General features: G+C 42.1%; 1 long non-coding RNA gene across 1 annotated transcript in view; it reads left to right on the top strand.

Annotated features, from left to right (window-relative positions):
- The window catches only part of LOC118971726 (uncharacterized), a 62570-nt gene that overhangs the window by 34305 nt on the left and 2327 nt on the right, over positions 1 to 25938 (top strand). Inside the window, exon 3 of the long non-coding RNA XR_005060323.2 lies at positions 24864 to 24943. This is a non-coding gene — a long non-coding RNA (uncharacterized lncRNA). The remainder of the gene's footprint in view (positions 1 to 24863; positions 24944 to 25938) is intronic.

A 25938-nucleotide genomic window follows, 5' to 3' on the forward strand; every position in this document is an offset into this window, starting at 1 on the left:
AGGATCTTAAACTCATCTGGGAACGCACTTAGTCATTATTTTCAGTAACCTCTAACTAAAATAAAGCACTCCCTTCAGTTATGAATGAGACAACAAACCATAGCAGCACCAATGGCTATGTCACCCCTGGAAATTCCAGATGCCCTTATATCACATTATAGCCAAGGCAGAATATTATTTACACTTATCACTCCTTTGAAATCATAGCAGCTATTAGACGCACCACCAGATCTTGTTAGTTGATGCATTAATTCTAAAAAGCGCATATATTACGTATCACAAATTTTAAATACATTTTGGTAGCAGTGCATTCAACAATATTTCTTTTGTATGCCTATGTGTTTTATTTTATGCATCTGTGTTAGTCTCTTTGGGCTGCTATAACAAAATACCAGAGGCTGTGTAGCTTATAAACAACAGCAATGTATTTCTCACAGTTTTGGAGGCTGGCAGTCTGAGATCAGGGTGCCAGCATGGTCGGCTTCTGGTGGAAACCTTTTTCCAGGTTGTAGACTGCTGACCTCTCACTGTGTCCTCTCATGGAGGAGGGGCGGGGAGCTCTGAGGGGGTCTCTTATAGGAGCATCAGTCCCATTGATGATGGCTCCACCCTCAGGACAGAGGTCCCACCTCCTAATGTCACACACTGGGCATTAGAATTTCAACATATGAATGTGGGGGGGACACACATACTCAGACCATAGTGGCACTTAGAAGTGTTACCCTGAGGAGTCCATGGCACAAACAAAGTGAACACCCTCTGCCTCTGTCCTCTGTCTTCTCCAGCTGGACCTCCTAAATTCTCCAGAACCACCCTTTGAAAACAACAGCCCTCCTGGTTCTCTTCTTTGGCTCTCAAACATTTGCTGCTTTGGGCACCAGCGTGAATGAAGAAGCTGCTTGGAGGTTGGCACAGTGTGACCCCAAGTTTCTCATCTGCCACTCCCAGCTGAGTAGCTACTCTGGCCTCACCTGCCCTTTCGTTCTGTTGCTCATGATGTGGACTGCCGCACTTCCTTCTCTTCTGCTTAAAAAGAAAACTTACTGCCTTCAAGGCCTGGTCTTTCTTGAGATGATCCCTACATGGCCAATCATCATTGATCCTTCTCTTTTTGCTTTCGTGGCGCTTTGTTACTTTGCCTTCATACCCTTGATCAGCACCTGGCTGGTGCAGGCCTTTGGGCTCCACCTGTCTGTCTTTCCTCCTGGATGGGAAGCTCCTTGGGGACATTCTTCATTCTAGCAGCTCCAGCCCAGTGCTGGAGCACTGCACAGGTCCTAAGTTAGGTTTATGGGCTTGAATAGATGCAGATCTCCAGTGCAGAGTAAGAACACTCAAGTTCACAGGAAAAGAAGTAACAGTTGGCAGCCCCAGGTTGGAACCCAAGGCTTGGTCCCTGTCCTGTGGTCCCTGGGCCACCACTGAGCACCAAGGGGTTGGCCAGACCCACCATTTTACAACCCAGAACTTCTCTCAAACAATTTTGTCTACTCAATTCAGGAAGAGTACATAACTCAATCTTTCCAAGACAGGCTTAATGCAAATATAAATATGACAGTAAGAATTCATATCCATCAATTTCTGTTCGGATGTGACATTTGAACACGAAATGATTCCTAAAACCCCTGAATTTCTTCTTCCCAGGAGATCCACAGACTCAGACTCCTTTTAACTTTAACATATGAAAAATTTCAAATATTCAGGAAAGTCCAGAGAATGATTTTTAGTGAACCCCATCACCTACATTCAACATTACCATTTTACTATTTTCTGCTTGTTTTGTTTTATATAATTTCTTGATGCATTTTAAATTAAAATAAGACAAACATCATACCATCTCAACCCTAAACAAAGGACAGCGTCTTTCTGAACCATAATTCCTTTATCACACATAAGAAAATTGATTCCTTAATATCATCCTACACACAGCTCATCTTCCAGTTTCTCCAGTTGTCCTAAAAAAGTGTATTACAATTGGTTTATTTGAGTGAGTGTAGAACAATTGCCTGCTTTCCCTTTGTTTAGTACCATTGTCTTACTGAGAAAAGCACATCAGTTCTTCTGCAGAATGTCCACCATTCTGGATTTGACTGGGTTAAACTTCATGTGGTCATTTAACTTGTCCCTTCTACTTCCTGTCACCTGCAATTTAGATCTAAAATCCTGCTTAGGTTTAACAAATATATTAAGCATTTTTGGTAAGAATATTTCAAAGGGGACATCTTGTGCTTTGTATTTCAAAATATCATGGTTGCTCAAAAATCTGCCTGCTCCATTACTAATGAGGCTAAGATTTGGTGAGTGCCAGCAATGACAGCCGGATGCCACCTGGTAGAATCGTGTCTGCCTCTCTCAACCAGCAAGTTGTCTCTAGCACGACACTTGGTACCCTCTTCACCATCAGTCTTTCACCTAAAGGGTTTCTCACAATCGATGAATGTTGCCTGAATCAGTTATTTCATTAGAGTTTGAAAAATGGTGATTTAGTCATATGGTTTCCTGCATTTACTAGCCAGCATCCTTGTGTAAAGCCAAGGTTTTGCTCACTGCTCAAGCCTACTTGGTCACCCGGAAATACAGTTCCCACAGGAAAAGCAAGACAAATATTTGAGTATTTCCCTTCAATGACCAATTTTCCGAGTAAGGAGTTGGAGCAATAGCTACCCCCAGTGGTGAAAAAGGCATTATTTTGAGGGGAGGAACTTCCTCGTTTTGTTGACCATCTTGAGCACCTGGTTTGGGCTTTTTGCAGGCAGCGGGGGTACTTTTTTAGGTCTCATTCTAGAGTCTCAAGTAAAATAGCTTTATTTTTGTGGGGTTTTGTTTACCATGTTAACTCATAGGTTTCTGTTTTTTCCATGTTGTGACATGAAACAATTTTTTTAAATTAAAATATCGTTGTTATACGACCTTATGTTGTTTTCAAATGTACAACAGTGTGGTTCCACAGTTACCAACCCTTCACCTCCTTTAGTGCAGTTGCTGTCAGTGTAGAAAGATGTCACAAAATCATTGACTATATTCTCCATGCTGTACTACCATCCCTGTGACTAACTGATACTGTGGTTGCAAATTACTGCACCCCATTATCCCTCTCACCCTCCCTTCCACCCCAGCCCCTCCCCCTTGGTACCACTAGTCATTTCTCAGGGTCCATGAGTCTACTACTGTTTGGTTCATTCTGTTTTGCTTTGTTTTTCTATTCCACAAATAAGTGAAATCATATGGTATTTGTCTTTCTCTGCCTGGCTTATTTCACTGAGCATAATGCCCTCTAGCTCCATCCATGTTGTTGCAAATGGCAGGATTTCTTTTCTTTTTATGGTTGACTAATATTCCATTGTGTATATGTACCACATCTTCTTTATCCATTCATCTATTGATGAATACTTAGGTTGCTATCTTGGTCTATATCTTGGCTGTTACAAATAGTGCTGTGATAAACATAGGGGTGCATATGTCTTTTTCAAACTGGGCTCCTGCATTCTTAGGGTGAATTCCTAGAAGTGGAATTCCTGGGTCAAATAGTATTTCTATTTTTAGTTTTTTGAGGAACATCCATACTGTTTTCCACAGCGGTTACACCAATTGACATTCCCACCAGCAATGTAGGACTCCCATTTCTCTGCATCTTCGCCAACATTTGTTATTTCTTGTCTTTTGGATAGTAGCCATTCTAACTGGTGTGAGGTGATACCTCATTGTGGTTTTGATTTGCATTTCTGTGATGATTAGTGATGTGGAGCATCTTTTCATGTGCCTGTTGGCCATTTACAGTTCTTTGGAGAAGTGTCTGTTCAGGTCCTCTGCCCATTTGTTAATTGGGTTATTTGTTTTTTTGGGTGTTGGGCATATGAGTTCTTTATATATTTTGTATGTTAACCCCTTATCAGATGAATTGAAACAATTTCTTTACTTTCAACTAGTTAGCAGTACACTTTATGCTTTCTATCTACTATGCTTTACTTACAAATCCCCTTGGGTTGGGCACATATTGTTGCTACCAATACTCTGTGTTGGTTAATTTTATGTGTCAACTCAGCTGGGCCATGAGGTACCCAGACATTTAGTCAAACTTTATTTCGAGTGTGTCTCTAAGAATGTTTTTGGATGAGAATAACATTTGAATCACTAGACTGAGTAAAAAGCAGGATTTCCTCCTTAGAGTAGATGGTCGTCATCCAGTCAGTTGAACACCTGAATAAAACAAAGAGTGAGTGAGAGGGAACTCCTGCCTGACTGTTCGAGCTGGGACCTCCATCTCCTTCTCTTGGACTGCAACTTACACTGGTTGCCCTGGGTCTCCAGCTTGCCAGCTGCAGATCTTAGGACTTCTCAGCTTCCATAATCACATGAGCTAATTCTTTATAACACACACACACACACACACACACACACACACACACACACACACACACACACACACACCACACACACACACCACACACACATCCTATTGCTTCTGCTTCCATCTTTTCATACATATTTCAAGTCCCTGTACAAAAGTGAACTTGCTACATGATAGAGCATACCCACACTTAATTTCTCTGTGTTCTGAGGCACTTCTCTCCACACAGATGAATTTAGTTATACCACAGTTGTGCGTGAGTCTGTGATTCCCCACATCCTCACTGGCACTTTATTTGCATTTTTTGCCATTTCTAACATCTCTTTTCTGCTGTACAGTCTTGATGGCTTCATGCCTCACTTAGTAGTAACCCCACAGTTACCAAAGGTCCCATAGGGACTGTGTAGTCCACCTCCTCCCTTCCCACTGGCAGCTCTCTGCCCATCCCCCTGCCCCAACCAAGTGGGCTTTGTGCTGCTTTGCTGCCCAGCCATCCCTCTCCCACCTCGGGCCCTTTCTCTGCCATTTGTTCTGCCTGGGCAGCTCCTGCCACACAGAGGCACTCACTCCACAACATCTTGAAGATTTTGTGATATTGTGATTTGTATTAAGAAATACATATTTGGTATTTATCCCCATTCCTGCACAGAGCTCCTGAGACCCTTGGGATTTCCTAAATGATAAGAGCAGTAACATGTCTTGATATTCATAACAAACTCCTTTCAACCACGCTGAGTTTATGTTAGCAAGGTGACTTTCCGAAAGAATGTAAGGATGGAGGCTGATGCCAGGGGAACTAGCCGTGTGCCTAGAGGGTTGGAACTTTCAGTCCCAAACCCCTGACCTAGAGGCTGGATCAACTGGCAGTGAGTTAGTCAATCCTGCCTTATGTAATGAAGCCTCCATAAGAACCCAGAAGGATGGAACTCGAGAGCTCCCGGGGTGGTGAGCACAGAGATTTGGGAAGAGTGGCCTCGCGGACACACCTTGCCCTGTGTTTCTCTCCTGTCTGCTGTTCCTGACTTATATCCTTTTGTAATAAACCAGTAATCTAGGAATTAAAATTGTTTCTGTGAGCTCTGTGAGCCACTCTAGCAAATTAATCCAGCCTGAGAAGTGCGTTGTGGGGCCCTCCCGTTTCTAGCCAGTCAGCCAAAAGCATAGGTGACAACCTGGACTCCAGGTGGCATCTGAGGGTGGCGGGGAAGGAGATGGTGTGGGACTGAACCCTTAATCTATGGAATCTGTAACTGTTCAGCATGTAGATAGTGTCAAAATTGAGTTAATTGCTTGGTGTGGTGTTAGAAAAAACACACATTGGGTCTTCATCCCTTCTCTTTGCCTCTGGTGGAAATGCGCATAAATTCATGTAACTTTCACTCGCTCATATTTTCCTGCTGCTCATGGTTTTTATGTAATCCATTTGTTTCAGTCAATTTTAGTCATTATTCCTTCTTCTCCCCCCTTCCAGTGTATTTATTAGGAAAACATCTTTACTGGATATAATCATTTAAGGCAAAATATATTAACATAAAATTTACCATTTTTAAGCATACAGTTAATTAAATGCATTCACATTGTTGTGTTACCATCACCATCATCCATCTCTCGTACTTTCTCATCATACCCAACTGAGGCTCTGTACCCATTCAACAGAACTCCCCGTTACCCTCTCCTTCAGCCCCTGACAGCTACTATTCTACTTTCTGTCTCTGAATTTAACTTCCATAAGTATCTCATACAAATGGGATCATTTTGCATAATGTTTGTCCTTTTATAGCTGGCTTATTTCACTTAGCATGTGGTTCATCCAAGTTGTAGCATATGTCAAAATTTTCTTCCTTAAGGCTGAGTAGTATTCTACTGTGTGTACATACGACAGTTTGTCTATTCATCTGTCCATGGACATTTATGTCATTAATTACTGCTTTTGATGCTCAAATTTTCTCAACTTGGACTGGTGGGAACCCCTTCAAACTGGTCCTGAGTTTTTATGACAGGCTATCACTGGTCTCTCATCTTGCTCTCTGTAGCAGAAATGTTGCAGAAATGTCACTCATCTCTTAGATTCTCTGCTGAAGACCTGGAGTTTGGTCTTTCTCAAAAAAGCCTGGGTTCCTCTTAGATGGGAATGGCATTTAGGTACCAAAATGTGTGTTTGTGTACTGCACATCTTCTCTTCCCTATTAGACTCTATTCCTTGAAGAAAGCAACCATATCTTATTCACCTTTGTTTGATAGCACAGTACTATACCCATAGCAGGTATGTAATCAGTCTTTATTCCTTTCGGTTTTAAAAATTTCTTCACTCTTGATCATACATTGAACACATTAAGACTATAAATATTTATAATTTCCAAATTCAAATTATGAATTGAAAGGTATTTTTATAATTAAACTCAGTTTTTAATATCTGGAAATGTATCTAGGCAGGAAGACTAGTAAAGAATAGAGGTGAAAGAAGTATAGAAATTATAAATGACAGGGATGGATATCATGGATTGAAGTTTTGTCATTTTGTCACTAAATACCTGATTTTTAAAATAAAATCTCCATCAATAATGTTTCTATATTATGTGTTGCTGTGAAAAAAAATCATCTTGTGTGTGGTGGCTTAAGATAGCAATACTCATTTATTATCTCTCATGATTTCTGTGGCTCTAAAGAATGGCTTGTGTGGGCAGTTCTGGCTAATGGCCTCTCCTAGGTAGAGGATAGACATTGGCTGAGGCTGCTGTTATCTGAAGGCTTGACCGGGGCTGGGAGATGTGCATCAGTGGCTCCCTCACTGGGCTGCACATTGGTGCTCGCTGTTGGCAGGAGGCCTCGTTTCCTCTCCGTGAGAGCCCTCTCCACAGGGCTGCTTGGGTGCCCTCACAACTTAGCAGCTGGCCTCCTTCAGCGTGAGTGACCCAGGAGAACAGCAGTGGCTTTTATGACCTGGCCTTGGGAGCCACACACCACCACTTTCACAGTACTGGTCACACAGGTTGGCTCAGTTTCAGGGTAGGACAGGGCCTCACAAGGGTGTGGACAACCAGAGGCAAGGATCATTAGGGGCCGTCTACCACAGTTCCATATTCATATGCAAACATTACCGGAGTTAAACCGGACCTCTCTTGATAACTCCATAACTACTTAAAAATGGTAATAAAATTTAGCTTAATACTAACAGGTTTGAGAAGAAAAATAACTGGTATTTTTCAGAATTTTCCCATTCTCTTTTGGTGTGTACAAAACTGCATTTGAAATTTTTTTTAGGCTCAGAAATCAGAGAAGCTAAGAAGATTGAGGCCACCTCTTCCCAGTGAATACTGTATTTTGTCATATGTATATTTATTGTCTCATGTGTGATGTACCTACCACAAAAACCAGCTGACTATTAAGAATCATAACTAAACTCAATTTATAAGTCTTTTTGCCAGTGTTATAAAGAGAAACATTAAGGATATTATTTTTTAGTGTAAGCATAATTACCTTTTCACCTCTAGAACTTTTATATGCTGCAAGTTCATTGCATTTGTGATTTTTCAGTAGTATATGAAGTTATAGTGTCTCTATTCACTGGATCATCAACTGTTTCATTTTCTTTATTCTTTGGAAGTATTTGGACTTAGACCAATGGTTGAAAAGTCCCATTTTCAATTTGTAGGACAGACTTCCCATGGGTCTGCCATACATTGGCACTTTTTGTATCAGAGCAGTCTCTCACATTCCTACCCAACTCAAATGATTGTTGACTCCTCTGGGAACAATTGAGAGGCATCATAATACAAAATCAGGCCACTTTAATAACACACCCTAGTCTCAGGAAGTGAGTTTACTCAAATCTGACAGGCCATAGCTATTAATGGTGAAGGGATTCAGCACAGGCCTCCCCAGAAAGTGCCGCTTTGGCATGTGGACTATTTAGAGCTGAAAACAGGCAAGACCCTGTGGGCTCAAGGGAAAATTTTGCCCCTACCTTAACTACCTAGAAAAAATCTAAAATGGAATCTTTCCCCAAAGGATTTTTACTAGAGATAAATTTTATCTGAGTGGCCCATCTGTGTGGCAAGGGAAACGTCTAAGTACCAAACACGTGCTTTTTATTGCCCCAAGCATCACCCACTGCCCCTTTGAGGCCCCAGGCTTCTCCCCCATTCCTAAGCTCAGGATGGCGTGTGTACCACATCTTACCTTCCTGTCTTGGAACCTCTCGTGTATGTGGGGCTCCCAAATGTACAAAATTAAATTTGATTTTTCTCCTGTGAATCTGTTGCCTGTCAATTTAATTCTTAGACTAGTTAGAAGAGCCTTGAAGGATAGAGGACAATTTTTCCTCCCAACAGTACACAGTAGACATACTTCCAACATATATTTACATATTATTTATATGAGATCAATTTTATATGCATGTCATGTTCAGGAACAAGAGAGAGGGAAAGAGAGACAGAAACAGAGGGACTGGGTTTACATCATTAAGGAAGTTTTTGCCCGCTCTTACCATCAACAAGTTTATGCCCTGGAGTAGGATGAACATTGGAGATTTGAATCGAATATTCCTCCAAATGCTCTGTTCCTAGGTACCTCTTATGGTGTGAACATCTCACCCTGTGAATGTGAAGCTACTATTTAAGTGCATTTTTTTTAATTGAGGTATAATTGACATATAAATTAGTTTCAGGTATACAACATAAATGATTTGATATTTGTGTACATTGTGAAATGATAACCACAATAAATCCAGTCAACATCCATCACCAAACATAATTTAAAAAAAAATTTTTCCTTGTGATGAGGACTTTTAAGATATACTCTCTTAGCAACTTTCAAATATCAATACAGTATTATTAATTATAGACACCATGCTGTACATTACATCCTCAGGACTTTATTTTATAACTGGAAGTTTGTACCTTTTGACACTTTTAACCCATTTTGCCCTCCCTCTACCCCCACCCCGGGCAACCACCATTCTCTAAGAGCTTGGTTTTTGCTTATTTACCGGTTTTGGTTTTTAGATTCCACATACATGAAATCATATGGTAGCTGTCTTTCTTCTTCTGACTTATTTCATTTAGCATAATGCCCTCATGATCCATCCCTGTTGTCACAAATGGTAAGATTTCATTCTTTTTATTTTGAAATGGTATTCCATCGTGTGAGTGTGTAAAATAGTTTCTTTACCCATTCATCCATTAATGGACAATTAGGTTGTTTCCATGTTTCCATATGTTGGCTGTTGTAAATAGTGCTGCAGTGCTCATGGCAGTGCATATACCTTTTCAAATTAGTATTTTTGTTTTCTCTGAATAAATACCCAGAAGTGGAATTGCTGGATCATATGGTATTTTTATTTTATTTATTTATTTGTTTGTTTGGTTTTATTAAGGTATTATTTATATACACTCTTATGAAGGTTTCACATGAAAGGACAGTGTGGTTACTACATTCACCCATTATCGTGTCCCCCCATACCCCGTTGCAGTCACTGCCCATCAGTGTAGTAAGATGCCACAGTCACTGTTTGCATTCTCTGTGCTACACTGTCTTCCCCATGATCCCTCCCACACCATGTGTGCCAATCATAATACCCTCAATCCCTTTCTCCCTTCCCACTTGCCCTCCCCCTCCCCTTTGGTAACCACTAATCCCTTCTTGAAGTCTGTTAGTCTGTTGCTGTTTTGTTCCTTCAGTTTTGCTTCGTTGTTATACTCCACAAGTGAGGGAGATCATTTGCTACTTATCTTTCTTCACTTGGCTTATTTCACTGAGCATAATATCCTCCAGCTCCATCTGTATTGATGCAAATTGCAGAATTTGTTCTTTTATTATGGCTGAGTAGTATTCCATTGGGTATATGTACCACATCTTCTTTATCCACTCTTCTACTGATGGACCTTCATAGGTTGCTTCCATTTCTTAGCTATTGTAAATAGTACTGCTAAACATAGGGGTGCATATGTCTTTTTGAATCTGAGAGATTATATTCTTTGGATAAATTCCTAGGAGTGGAATTCTGGGTCAAATGGTATTTCTAAAAGGAACCTCCATATTGCTTTCCACAATGGTTGACCTAGCTTACATTCCCACCAGCAGTGTAGGAGGGTTCCCCTTTGTCCACATCCTTGCCAGCATTTGTTGTTCTTAGTCTTTTCGATACTGGCCATCCTAACTGTTGTGAGGTGATATCTCATTCTGGTTTTTATTTGCATTTCCCTGATAATTAGTGATGTGGAGCATCTTTTTATGTGCCTGTTGGCCATCTGAATTTCTTCTTTGGAGAATTGTCTCTTCATATCCTCTGCCCATTTGTTAATCTGGTTATTTGCTTTTTCGGTGTTGAGGCATGTGAGTTCTTTATATATTTTGGATGTTAACCCCTTGTTGGATATGTCATTTACAAATATATTCTCCCATACTGTAGGATGCCTTTTTGTTCTGTTGTTGGTGTCCTTTGCTGTACAGAAGCTTTTAAGTTTGATGTAGTCCCATGTGTCCATTTTTGCTTTTGTTTCCCTTGCTCAAGGAGATGTATTCAGAAAAAAGTTGCTTATGTTTATATTCAGGAGGTTTTTGCCTATGTTATCTTGTAATGGTTTTATGGTTTCATGACTTACATTCAGGTCTTTGATCCATTTCGAGTTTACTTTTGTGTATGGGGATAGACTATAATCCAGTTTCACTCTCTTGCATGTAGCTGTCCAGTTTTGCCAACACCAGCTGTTGAAGAGGCTGTCATTTCCCCATTGTATGTCCATGGCTCCCTTATAGTATATTAATTGACAATATACTTGGGTTTATATCTGGGCTTTCTAGTCTGTTCCATTGGTCTGTGGGTCTGTTCTTGTGCCAGTATCAAATTGTCTTGATTACTGTGGCTTTGTAGTAGAGCTTGAAGTCAGGGAGCATAATCTCCCCAGCTTTATTCTTCCTTCTCAGGATTCCTTTGGCTATTCAGGGTCTTTTGTAGTTCCATATGAATTTTAGAATTATTTCTCTAGGTTGTTGAAGAATGCTGTTGGTATTTTGATAGGGATTGAATTGAATCTGTAGATTGATTTAGGCAGGGTGGCTATTTTGACAATATTAATTCTTCCTATCCATGAGCACGGGATGTGTTTCCATTTATTGATATCATCTTTAATTTCTTTTATGAGTGTCTTGTAGTTTTCAGGGTGTAGGTCTTTCACGTCCTTGGTTAGGTTTATTCCTAGGTATTTATTCTTTTTGATGTAATTTTGAATGGAATTGTTTTCCTTCTCTCTCTTTTTGTTAGTTCATCATTAGTGTATAGGAGCACAACAGATTTCTGTGTATTAATTTTGTATCCTGCAACATTGCTGAATTCAGACATTAGATCTAGTAGTTTTGGAATGGATTCTTTAGGGTTTTTATGTACAATATCATGTCATCTGCAAACAGGGACAGTTAAATTTCTTTACCAATCTGGATGCCTTTTATTTCTTTGTGTTGTCTGATTACTGTGGCAAGGACCTCCAGGACTATTTTGAATAAAAGTGAAGAGAGTGGGCATCCTTGTCTTTTTCCTAATCTTAAAGGAAAGGTTTTCAGCTTCTTGCTGTAAGTATGATGTTGGCTGTGGGTTTGTCATATATGGCCTTTATTGTGTTGAGGTACTTGCCCTCTATACCCATTTTGTTGAGAGTTTTTATCATGAATGGATGTCGAATTTTGTCAAATGCTTTTTCAGCATCTATGGAGATCATCATGTTGTTTTTGTCCTTCTTTTTGTTGATGTGGTGGATGATGTTGATGGATTTTCTAATATTGTACCATCCTTGCATCCCTGGAATAAGTCCTTGATCATGATGGATGATCTTTTTGATGTATTTTTGAATTCAGTTTGCTAATGTTTTGCTGAGTATTTTTTCATCTATGTTAATCAGTGATATTGGCCTGAAGTTTTCTTTTTTTGTGGTGTCTTTGCCTGGTTTTGGTATTAGGGTGATGCTGGCCTCATAGAATGAGTTTGGAAGTACTCCTTCCTCTTGTACTTTTTGGAAAACTTTAAGGAGGATGGGTATTAGATCTTCACTAAATGTTTGATAAAATTCAGCAGTGAAGCCATCTGGTCCAGGGATTTTGTTCTTAGGTAGTTTTTTGATTACCAGTTCAATTTCATTCCTAGTAATTGGTCTGTTCAGATTTTCTCTTTCTTTCTGGGTCAGCCTTGGAAGGTTGTATTTTTCTAGAAAGTTATCCATTTCTTCTAGGTTATCCAGTTTGTTAGCATATAATTTTTAATAGTGTTCTCTAATAATTCTTTGTATTTCTGTGGTGTCTATAGTGATTTTTCCTTTCTGATTTCTGATTCTTTTTATGTGTGTAGTCTCTCTTTTTTTCTTGATAAGTTTGGCTAGGGGTTTATCTTTTTAGTTTATTTTCTCAAAGAATCAGCTCCTGCTTTCATTGATTGTTTTATTGTTTTATTCTTCTCAATTTTATTTATTTCTGCTTTAATTTTTATTATGTCCCTCCTACTGACTTTGGGCCTCATTTGTTCTTCCTTTTCTAGTTTCATTAATTTTGAGTTTAGACTGTTCATATGGGATTGTTCTTCTTTCCTGAGGTAGGCCTGTGTTGCAATATAGTTCCCTCTTAGCACCACCTTCGCAATGTCCCACAGGTTTTGCATTGTTGAATTATTGTTCTCATTTGTCTCTATATATTGCTTGATCTCTGTTTTTATTTGCTCATTGATCCATTGGTTATTTAGGAGCATGTTGTTAAGCCTCTATGTGTTTTTAGGCTTTTTCATTTTCTTTGTGTAATTCATTTCTAGTTTCATACCCTTGTGATCTGAGAAACTGGTTGGTACAATTTCAATCTTTTTAAGTTTACTGAGGCTCTTTTTGTGTCCTATTATACGATCTATTCTTGAAAATGTTCCATGTGCACTTGAGAAGAATGTGTATCCTGCTGCTTTTGGGTGTAGAGTTCTATAGATGTCTGTTAGGTCCATCTGTCCTAATGTGTTGTTCAGTGCCTCTGTCTCCTTACTTATTTTCTGTCTGGTTGATCTGTCCTTTGGAGTAAGTGGAGTGTTGAAGTCTCCTAAAATGAATGCATTGCATTCTATTTCCCCTTTTAATTCTGTTAGTATTTGTTTCACATATGTAGGTGTTCCTGTTTTGGGTGCATAGGTGTTCATAATGGTTGTATCCTCTTGTTGGATTGACCCCTTTATCATTATGTAATGCCCATCTCTATCTCTTCTGACTTTCTTTGTTTTGAAGTCTATTTTGTCTGATTCAAGTACGGCAACACCTGATTGTTTTCTCCCTATTAGTTGCATGAAATATCTTTTTCCATCCCTTCAGTTTTAGTCTGTGTGTTTCTTTGGGTTTGAAGTGAGTCTCTTGTAGGCAGCATATAGTTGGGTCTTGTTTTTTTGTCCACTCAGTGACTCTGTGTCGTTTGATTGGTACATTCAGACCATTTACATTTAGGGTGATTATCAATAGGTATGTACTTATTGCCATTGCAGGCTTTAGATTCATGGTTACCAAAGGTTCAAGGATAATTTCCTTACTATCTAAGAGTCTAACTTAACTCACTTAGTATGCTATTAAAAACACAATCTAAAGGTTCTCTTTTTTCACTCCCCTCCTTTTTTTCCTCTTCCTTTCTTTGTATATTAGGTATCATATTCTGTACTCTTTGTTATCCCTTTCTGTTACTTCTGGTGACAGCTATTTAACCTTAGGAACACTTCCATCTATAGCTGTCCATTCAAAATACACTGTAGAGATGGTTTGTGGGAGCTAAATTCCCTCAGCTTTTGCTTATCTGGAAAATCTTTAATCCCTCCTTCAAATTTAAATGATAATCTTGGCAGATAAAGTATTCTTGGTTTGAGGCCCTTCTGCTTCATTCCATTCAATATATCATGCCACTCCCTTCTGGCCTGTAAGGTTTCTTCAGAGAAGTCTGGTGATAGCCTGATGGGTTTTCCTTTGTGTTTGATCTTATTTCTCTTTCTGGCTGCTTTTAATAGTCTGTCTTTATCCTTGATCTTTGCTATTTTAATTATTATATGTCTTGGTGTTGTCCTCCTTGGGTCCCTTGTGTTGGGAGATCTGTGCACCTCCATGGCTTGAGGGACTATCTCCTGCCCAGATTGGGGAAGTTTTTAGCAATTGCTTCCTCAAAGACTCTTTCTATCCCTTTCTCTCTCTCTTCTTCTTCTGGTGTCCCTGTAATACGAATATCATTCCATTTGGAGTGGTCACACAATTCCCTCAGTATTCTTCATTCCTAGAGATCCTTTTTTCTCTCTGTGCCTCAGCTTCTTTGTATTCCTCTTCCCTAGTTTCTGTTTCATTTATCGTCTCCTCCACCCTATCTAATCTGCTTTTAGTACCCTCCATGTGCTCTTCAATGATTGAGTCTCCATCCTAAATTCATTCCTGAGTTCTTATATTTTTTTCTGTACCTCCAGGAGGATGTTTATGATTTTTATTTTGAAATCTCTTTCAGGAAGATTTTTCAATTCAGTCTCACTTGGTCCTTTCTCTGGTGTTGAGATTTTGCTTTGAACCAGGTTCCTTTGATGTTTCATATTTGTATGTGGCCCCCTCTAGTGCCCAGAAGCTCTACTCTCCAGAGCTGCTTAGCCCCTGGAGTGATGTCGGGGGTGTCAGGGGAGTGGTGCTGGTGCCTGTGAGGAGAAAAGAGCTGTTTTCTACTTCCCAGCTGCTATGCCTTTCTCCACTGCCAGAACCAGTGGGATGAACACACAGGTGTAAGCCTCTATGCTTTGTGTTTGTAGCTGCCATAGGCGGGGCTTCCCTCTGGCTGGCCTGGCAGGGGCTGCTAGTTTGCAAGCCAGGTGCAGGCTAACCAGGAGGAAGACACAGCAGGTTGCATATTATGGTGAGGGGCCTTGGAGTTGCATAGCCAGCCAAGGGGATGGAGCGGCTGAAAATCATTTAAGTTCCCAACCTGCTAGGCAGAGTGCACATGGATATTTTTGTCTACTTGTCCTTTCTCCTGAGCAGTAAGCTCTGTGCATTCCTTGCCCCTTTAGCTGCCCTCTCACTGTTAGGAAGTCTCTCAGACTACCACCCAGATCAGCCAGATATGAATCCCTGTTTTCCACAAGCAGCTGGAATCTCCATCTCTCCAGGCATTCCACCTGTCTTAGCTTTCCAACCCCACTAATCACCAGAGCACCATGCAATGTACGTTCATGCTCCCAGAGCAGATCTCCAGGACTAGGTGTTCAGCAGTCCCAGGCCTCCACTCCCTCCCCGCTCTATTTCTCTTCCTCCCGCCGGTGAGTTGGGGTTGGGGAAGGGCTGGGTCCTTCCAGGTCACAGCTTTGATACATCACCCTGTTCTGTGAGGTCTGGTCTTTTCTCCAGGTGTATGCAGTCTGGTGCAGCCTTCTTTCCTATTGTTTTTTCAGGATTAGTTATATTAATTATATTTTCGTATTATACGTGGTTTTAGGAGGAAGTCTCTGTCTCACCTCTCACGCCGCCATCTTTAATCCAGTCTCTCCATATGGTATTTCTGTTTTTAACTTTTGAGGAATCTCCGTGCTATTTTCTACAGTGACTGCACCAATTTGCATTCCTACTAACAATGCACAAGGTTTCCCTTTGCTTCACATCCTCACCAGCACTTGCTTCTTGTCTTGTTGGTACTAGCCATTCTAATGAGTGTGAGGCGAAAGCTTATTGTGGTCTTGATTTGCATTTCCCTGATGGTCAGCAATGTTGAGCATCTTGGAACTATTGGCCATCTGTATGTCTTCTTTGGGAAAATGTCTATTCAGATCTTTTGCCCATTTTTTAGTCAGAGTATTAGTTGTTTTGATATTGAGTTGTAAGAGTTCTTCATATTTTTTGGATATTCACCCCTAATCAGAAATATGATTTATAAGTATTTTCTTCCATTCAGTAGGTTACCTTTTCATTTTGTTTATGGTTTCCTTTGCTGTATAGAAGCTCTTCAGTTTGCTATAGTTTAAGTACATGTTTTTGATATAACAAGGCCCTGTATACACAAGCAATTTCTTCAACTGAGGTTCAGTTGAAAACAAACAGACAGAGACAGCAGTCTGCTCATCTCTGAGGTCAGGGCAAAGGACTGTTTGGACAGGTGGTATGTCACTCATCTACACATAAAGACAGTCCCTTATTGGGAACTTAAGATTCTTGAGGGTAATTCTGACAATACAAAATTCCAGCTTTTTATATATTTTTTGAAACCAAGTTCCTAAAAAAGCAGACTCTGCTCTTTTTATCCTGCAGAATGGCTATATCAGTCAGGGTTCGTCAGAGAAACAGAACCAATAAGATGTATACAGCACCCCCAAGAAATTCTGCTCCAAGCAGGTTTTCACTATACTTGTTAACCTAGAAATGCCAATACCTAAGCTGGTGTTAATTTCCCAATGGCAGTGTCCTTAAAGGGAGGGGCTGCAGGGTGCAGCGCTATGTCACTAAGAGCCGTGATGGTGCTGCCTCTTCCTGCCTCCTCTCCACAGTCACTCATGCAGGCTTGGCAAGGGGAGGCTCTGAGGAGAAGGAGACTGAGGGAATCAGATAGGGAAGTGGAGAGAGCCAATTAAGTGAGGTTTTCACCACTGCTAGCTCTGATTCCATCCCCTCAAAGTGCGGGCTGGTAGGGACAGCTCAGAAACCTCCCCACGGAAATGAACAAGTGTTGAGGAGGATGTGGAGAAACCAGTGCATTGCTGGTGGGAATGTAAAATGGGGCAGCGGCTGCGGGAGGCAGTTGAACACGGAATTACCATAGGATCTGGCCATTCTGCTGCTGGCGTGTACCCAAAAGAATTGCATGCAGGGACTCAGACAGATACTTGCACACCAGTGTTCATAGCAGCATTATTCACTAAAGGTGGAAACAACCCAAATGTCCATCAACAGCTGAATGGACAAGTGATAAATGAGAAATGCATGCAGTGGAATACTGTTCATCCTTAAAAAGGAATGAAGTCCAAGGCAGTGTAGCACCGAGAAGACAAGCAGTGACTCCATAGCATCTTACTATGCTGATGGACAGTGACTGCAACGGGATATGTGGGGGGACTTGATAACATGGGTGAATGTAGTAACCACAGTGTTGCTCATGTGAAACCTTCATAAGATCGTATATCAGTGATACCTTAATTAAAAAAAAGGAAGGAAGTCCGAATCCATGCCGTCGTGTCTGTCCCAGCCTACTGACAGCAGTGCTGTCAGCTAGGAGTGCCCTCAGGTCCTCGCCAGCTCCTCGCCAGCTCCTCGCGCTTGTAACCGGTTGGAGGGTAGGCAGCATGCCGCACCCTGACCGTGTGGCCACGGGGACAGAGAGAGCAAGCTTGGACCTAGAGCTCTACCTTTATTAGTGTCTGAGTGTGGGTGTCTAGGGTTTGTGGGTCACCCATTACGGCCTAAGCTGAAGCATGGGAGGGGGTGGTAGAGCCCAGGAGGGCAGAGGGGACTGCTCACACAGCCGGTTTCCCGGCTAGTCCAGGGTCTTTAAAAGGGGGACTCAGTGGAAGGGGAGACTGAACTCCTCTTCTGGTTGTTTTTCTAGTAGCTGTGTCACACACCTGGTGACATGCTTACTCAAAACAGATAGCCTTTAAAGTGACGCCTCAGCAATCAACAGGTTGAGGTCAGGTATTCACCCTACACATCATGCTGAGTGAACTAAGCCCGCCACAAAGGACAAATGCTGTACGCTGCCGCCTGTGTGAGGGACCTGGGGTGGGCGGATTCAGAGACAGAGAGCAGAATAAAGACTACCAGAGGCTGGGGGACCAGAGGCCAGCCAGTTATTGTTTATGGGTCTACAGTTTTGGTTTGGGATGATGAAAAGACCCAGAGATGGATGCGGTGATGGCTGCACAAGGTGAATATATTTAATGCCACTGGATCATATGCTTAAAAATAGTTAAAATAGTAAATTTATATTATGTATATTTTACCACAATAAAAGAAATATTAACCCCAGCTGCTTCTGAAGTGGATGTGCAGCCAGGACTGTGTGTTTGGAGCAGGGACTGCCCCCCAGTGAGCCCGCCTCGCTCCAGCAGCCCCACTCCCACGTGGGGCCTCTGGACCCAAGCACCGAACTTAGCTTCCCTCTGTGGTTTCCTGCAGTGTCACCCCTCTACTCAACACACTGGGAAGCCATCTGGTCACCAGGGTCGGAAGCCCTTCACGCTCCTGCTTTCCTGCCCCAGGCTTTTCCTTCCTCCTCCCAAGCTCTGCCCTCCCAGGCTCCTCTCCTCCTCCGCTCAGATCCCCACTCTGCCAACCCCATTGCCCAATCAGCTTTTCGTCCCTCAGGCTGATGCAGGCCTGCAGAAGGCTTACCTGGAGGTTTGACCGGGCCCCTGCCCTGCCTGGTGGTGTGAGCCCTGTGCATCAGGGCCTGCTTGGCCTCAGCTCAGCTACTTTCCAGCCCACCCTGACCCTCTGCCCCAGACTCAGTGGCCACCAACCCTGCGTCACACTGCTCTTCCAGGGCCCCTGCCTTCATCAAAGAGGTGGCAGTGCAGTGTGGGGGATCAGAGTGCCAGTCTGGAGCCAGATGGCCTGGGCCATACCATGTCTACTACTTCCCAGCTGTGCAACTTTCAGCAATAGTTTAACCTCTCTGTGCCTCGGTAGTCTCATCTGTGATGCAATGATGGCAAATGTGTCACTCAGGATCATTGGCAGGAAGTTGATGGTGCCGGTCACATGCTTCTCTCTGCCCATCGGAATCCTCCTCCTACTCTGCAGTCTCTTGTATGCATGGACCCCCGCCCTCTACCCACCTCCTGCCAGAGGTCCACCAATGAAGTATAAGCTGCTGGACGCCACGGACTCCATCACCCCGCCTTACCTCCTCTGCCTTCCCATCACTGTGAGCTTCCCCAACCCTTGCAGTGCCATCCCCAGTTCCTTTTTCCCAGAACCTTCTCCAAGCCCCCCTGCTGAGCTCTCTCCTCTCTGAGGCCTCTCTGCCTTGAGGATCGGGAGCCCTCCATTGGAGATCCTATACCACTTTCATTTTACCAAAGTGAAAATGGAATTCTTATGTGGAACACAGGGACTCTTCTTTATGTATCTTTGTTTCCCTCAATAAAAATGATGGCAGGAGCTGTAGCAGATGCAGTCGGTACCCAGCGCCAATTTCCTTGCCTGCATCAGTTGTACTGAGAGTGTGGGCCACAGCTCACAGCTACCCTGCCCTCCAGGGACAGGGGCCCAGGGCCCAGGAGGTGACGCTACCCTGGCTGAGGCCCCAGCAGCCCAGGGCTGGTGACCACCCGACCAAGGCCGACAAAAGGCTGACCCCTGCCCTAAGTGGAGGCGGCTCTGGGGTGCAGTTCACGCCCAGAGCTCCCTGTGGGATCAACCTGAGGTTTTGTTAGAGTCCAGCTGAAACCACACTTGCTTAGTTAACTCTATCCCTGCCAACCAACCGGCTTCCCTCACCCCCTTTCCCTGAGAGCCACTCCTCAGTTACAGCCCTAGAAGAATCCCTTCCACACCTACTCTGGGGAACCTGACTGAAAACCCTAGGTAGCATGTACTTGTTTCATATTAGGCACTATTCTAAGCAGGTTACTGATATGAATTCATTCAGAACCCATACATTAATGAACAAGATCCATGACTTCTGAATCTTTCTAACCACTCCAACCCCATGTAATTCTGACGTGGCATTGAAGCCTTCTATCCCTTTGGTTCATCTGTTATATCCATTCTCTCTTCTGGTGGCATCGACTCCTTTACCTTCACTTCCTGGGGTTTGGTTTGAGGTTTGAGTGGAGTTGACCCATTTCCTAGGTTTGGGGTGGACACATGACCCAGGCCTACCCAATCAGGACCTTCCATTTCTGTGGCCACAGTCACTGGCTCAGGGATGGGCACCAGATCCAAGCCAGGCCAACAAAACCCAATTCCTGTAATTCTACCGCACCTACTGGGAGAGAGTTTTCTTCCCACCAAGGTTGATAACTCACCAGGATGAGAGCCCAGGGCTGTCCGCAACCTTGTTGCAGCCACTGGGACAGCCTGCCCCTGGGTTAAACCATCAGGCGGGAAAGAGCCCAGCAGCTGGAGAGAAATGGATTCCTGAAGTTGCCAATTAAGCATAGGGATCCAGCCGTCCAGCCATCCCAGCCATTTAGTTTTTAGGCCAATAATTACCTTTTCTGCTTAATCCAATGTGAGTCAGATTTTGGTTACTCATGCTGAAATCATCCTATTATAGATCAATTTCTTAACAGGATGCTAATGAACACTTATGGGACTACTATTACATAACAGGCCTCTATCCATGGCACATTCGTTAGCTTGTAGATTTTCAAAACCACTTTGCCAAAAGTACTTGATAACATTGGTGACTGAACATTTTTGTTCACGTACATCCAAGAAGAATTTTGAAAAAACTGTGTTCCCCCCTGATGATTCTTAAAGTTTTAACATTTAAGAAACCATTTCTCAGGCTAGATTTAAGTTATTGCAAAGGATGTAATTTCTCCCACATTAGAGATACTGACATTTCAAATAAAACTTTTAGATCATGTTTTCAGATATAAAGTTTCACCTATAGAAGATGGGTAAGTTCTAGAGATCAGCCACACAGCATTGCACTTATACTTAACAGTTCTGTATTGTGGACATAAAAATTTGTTAAGAGGGTAGATCTCATGATAAGCCTTCTTATCCCCCAAATAAACAAGCCTCTCACATTACTTTTAAATGTGTCTGGTGGAACCGAAATATCCCAGTGATTTTAATACCCCTCATTGTCCATATACCAAACAGTGAACAGACTCTTCAACAGTCAGAAATCTGCATCATACGTTTTCTCCTTCAACTGGTATTTCTATTCCATATCCTCTGCAGAATTCTACCCTGATATAATATGTTCTTGAAGATCTTATGGTGATCGCCCATCATTCCTCTCCAATGAAGTCATACAAATTTAAATATTTTAATTTCCTTTGATCATAAGGTTATAAGGTTTAAATTTTCTTTAATTTGGGGTAATCTACAATTGCAGTGATAAGTAGTATAAATTGATTAAAGGAACAAAAATATTAACTATTAAACATAAAAAGTAGTGTTATTAGAAATACCTATCTTAAATTAAATATGGGTGGATGTTGAAACCACAATGTTCATGTGAAACCTTCATAAAATTATATATAAATAATACTTAAAAAAATACATAGTGAGGTGGTTGAATTTTTGGTGGCAATGAGCGTATCTTGTTTGTAATAAAAATTGCTTACTGCCAGAATGAATCAGGCTTTGGCATCAAATCTATCCCCATTATTCATGTAGAGAGATGTATGCCCTGTGGAAAACTACTCAGCAATTAAAAAAGTATATTGACTCATGCAACAACTTGGATGGACCTCAAGGGAATTATGATGACTAAGACAGGGCAATCTGAAAAAGTCAGATACTGTATAATTCCATTTAAATAACTGTTGTCAGGCAGCTGCGTCTGGAGAGGTCTTTCCCCAAGCACACATGAGGTGAAACTTCAGCCTGGATGGGGGAGGGTTCTTGACTCTGACTGAGAAAATTCTTGAATGGATGAGCGTAGGAAAGGAAGGAATTCATTAAAGTGGAAGTAGTAGTGAATGGCAGCTGCGTCGCAGGCAGCAGAGAGCACAGAAGAGCAGAGGAAGGAAAGAAGCTCACTAACTTCCTGCTCAGCACAGGGCAAATCCCCTGCCAACTCCTGAAGCCAGGGTCCCCTGGCACCCAGTGTCTGCTTGGATCTGCACAGCGTGGGAACTAAGCTCCTACCACCCCAGGATTTGGGGGAGCCACAGAGCACTGGATGGAGTGAGACTGTGTTCTGAGAACTTCCCAAGGGCAAAGGCTACTAAAGGGCATGATTGTACAGCCACAGTCCTGTCTGGGTCACCCAGGCGACAGGAACTTGCAACTCAACTCAAATCAGACATCTCAGTAGCCCTTCCCTACTTGTCTGAAGTAGGACAGAGAGAGTGAAGATTTGTGCGTAAGTCTAGAAAATAGAATGAAATAACAAAGTAACAAAGACGCTTACCGCTGGAAGCACAGAGACAGGACGTAGTAAGTTAAGCAGTGAGAAGTCTTTATTTAAGGCAAAAAAGTACACATTTGAAGAAAGGGGAGTGTGGGCAACCTCAGAGAGGAGGCTCACTAAAGGGCTTAGGCTTTGTCTTTTAAGGATTTCAAGAATGGGCCAAAGGGTGGAGGAGGTTACATAGGCTTGACATGCGGTCTCATGATGTCTCTCTCTGGTGAGAAACATAATGTCACCGACCACAGTCAGTCCTCTAGATATTCTGTAAGGTAAACTTCACACTAGGAATTTCTTGATCCTCTTCCTCTCCAAGACAGTGGTTACCCTCAAGCAGTAGAAACATATCAGTTAGGACTGCTGGCCCTGCCTTAAGATAGGTTGTTGGCTGATTACCAAAGAATATGTTAGGAATCTCACTTCCTAACTCCCTGGTTTTTAAAGTGGAATCTTCGACTTATGATGGAGTCCCTCCTGTTCTTACTATACTGTTTATATCTCAGCATTTTTAACCAGAGACGGTAATATTAATCATGATGCTTGTCCCATGTCCCTGCACTACCTCATAATCTCCAGATGACAAAATTATAGAGATGGAGAACAAATTAGTGATTGCCAGGGGTGAGCTATGGGCGGCAGAGGGTGGGGAGGGTGCTGACAATAAAGCGGTAGCGCAAGGGAGAGCGTCCTAGGGAGGGAATGGTTCTGTGCCCTGATTGTGGTGGTGGTTATGGAAATACAATATGAGACAAGATAGCCAAGAAATACACAAACATCCCACCAGTGTCAGTTTCCTGGTTTTGATACTGTGCTGTGACTACGTAAGATTAATCATTGGAGCACACTGGGTGAAGGGTACATTGGCTGTCTCTGTATTACCTTTGAAACTTCCTGTGAATCCATAATTATGTAATTATAATAATAAAAAAAAGATGTATCTTCTGGGACACCAGCTTCACATAAATCAGTAGGTGGTCTGAAAAAGCTTTATCACAGGGATGTCATTCATTCTTTTAATTCCTTCAGCATAGTATGTCAGAAATCATTGAGTGACCTTTCATCAAAATGAATTTTAATGATCTATTAATGGGCAATTCAATTAGGTCCTCCTCTAATTTTGCTGAAAACAATGCATGGGAAACGACCTGATTTGTCAGGACTGTTTATAATGGCTGTTACCCAGTCATTAGGCATTCACATTCTCACTGCAGCCACAGATATTTCCATTTGTCTCTGTGTTTGGTGTCCAGGGGTCCCCACCCCCTGGGGCACAGTGCACTTTAGTGAGACTGAGGGTAGGTGGTGGGGAAGAAGAGTGGCTTCACAGGGGGAGGGAGCCTGAGACCCAGCCTGACACTTCACACACAGCGGTGGCTGGGCAGATCTGTTTGGGAAGGAGGGCAGGTGAAAGTGGAGTTTGGAAGCTGTTTCTCCCTTTGGGAAGATGCCGAGAGACACCTCCCTCACGCAGAACCCGCTCAAGGCCCTGGTGGTAGCTCTGCTTTCACAGCAGAGGAAAAAAGCTAAGAGCACCCAGGCAGTTCACCCAGAACCACCAGCAAGGGCCTGAGCTGGGACTAGGACTCAAGGAACTTACTCCAAAATCCATTTTCTTTCAACCACACTGTCCTGTGCAAACAAGTTTGTTTCCCCTTGTTATTACAGGGAAATGCAAAATTACGCTTTGTGCGCATCAGAAATTGCCTGTTACCATTGCAAATAACGTTACTACTACCTGCTAAGCACACCACTACTGGGAAATATAAGTTGTACAAAATTACAAGGAAAACATTTAATTTTCTCACTTCCACAAGAAATCCAGCTTCAATTATCACAGAATTGTTGCCTTGTGACCAGCAGATGGCGCCACCACCTCATAGTTGCTGACTCAGGTTTTGGGAAATTCCCATTTTGTAGGCAGCTATAGATTAAGGTGAAAGGGAAACGAGGTTTGTAGCCCTTTCTGACTCTCCGACTCACTCGTGTTTTTCTCCTCAAAGCTTCAGTATCTAGCTCTAATTGATTTGGTTTCCTTCTTTGGTACCAGAGAGGATTTTAGCTGGTAGTTTTGTCCATGAGTAGGCGAAGAATGAATACATCACGTACAGAATGTTACCTGTGCACTGAGCACTTTGCCTGGATCGCCTCATTTAACCCTTATAAAAAGAGAGGGAAGTTCTGTTTGATAACAATAGTACAGGCCTGCAGCACCTAGATTCTGTTTTATTGTTTTACTCTTCAGTAACCAACTGATATGTTTTTGGAAATGTTAATAAAATATCACATCAATTTCTATTATGTACAACCCTTTATTGGATAAAGTGGTCTATTCTGGATGACTTTAATAAAATGAGGAAAATCAAATGATTCATAAATATTATATATGAAATTTTCATTTATAACCATTATATACACAAATAATATTTATATTTACTATATAAATATATACATGTGTGTATCTTTGCAGTTAGAAAGACTGGGCACGGTCAGTGGGTACCAGTTCGTCCCTGCTCAGCTGGTACCACACGAGCTCCAGGCTTTGAGGAGGTAGGTACATGGCTCCTTCCCAGATGAAATACGATTACCAAATATCACCATGTGGCACAAATATTTCCAAGCCCACTCATCAGCTCACTTAGGCTCATTACACTGATCCCGTATTACCCAGCTAATTAACCAGCTAAGCCTCTTACCATGCAGATGAAGAGATCATCATGCAAAGACAGGTCCCTGACCTGAGACACACAATAGCGGCAGTGGTAAATCCTGGTCCCCTGGCCCTGCAGCAGGGTTCCTTCCTCTTGTATGGCTCTGACTTCACGTGCTTAAAAAAGAATTCCGAGTACAGGACTTCTCACTTACCTCTTGTTAAATGCCATCGTCTTGCTTCGGCCTTCATCACTATTTTGATTTCTTTTTAAAATATGAAATCTGTCGGGATAAATTTGACAATTTATCAAATTGTGTGCTCTTAACACATTTGGTAATTTCTCTTGTGTCCTCCTTCTGTGACTTTAATACAAATGTGAAGTGGCCAACTTTGATGATGCAGCCTATTTACAAATTCCATTTAGGATTTTTGGTTTCAGTCAGCTTGCTACAGATTGGCTTGTCTAAAGCTTGTGGTTGGAATTGCTTCCAGCTGTGAATAACAAAGCCCAACAATGGCTGCAGAAAGGAAGATTTTACTTTTTCTTCTTAATAAGAGATCCAGATGCAGGTAATCCAGGACTCCTACCCTTTTCACTTCCTTTCCCACTCTGTGCATTTCACTTTTTCTTCCTGACACAGGATAGCTACTGAAGCTCAAACCATAATATCCACATTCCAGGTGGGAAAAGGAGGCATGACAGAGTACAAAGAGCAGAACACTTCTCTTAAGCATTTAATTCCGGAAATGATTTCTGCTTACACCTCATTGGCCGAAACTGTGTCATATGGCTACACCTGGCTCCAAGGGAGACTTCGAATGAGAGCGTCCTGCTTTCTAGTCCCTGGACCAGAGAAAGATGAAAGGGTGAAATGGGTGTGGGAAGCCATTT

Source organism: Manis javanica, chromosome 3 (assembly GCF_040802235.1).
Source record: "Manis javanica isolate MJ-LG chromosome 3, MJ_LKY, whole genome shotgun sequence".
NCBI classification, from domain to species: domain Eukaryota; kingdom Metazoa; phylum Chordata; class Mammalia; order Pholidota; family Manidae; genus Manis; species Manis javanica.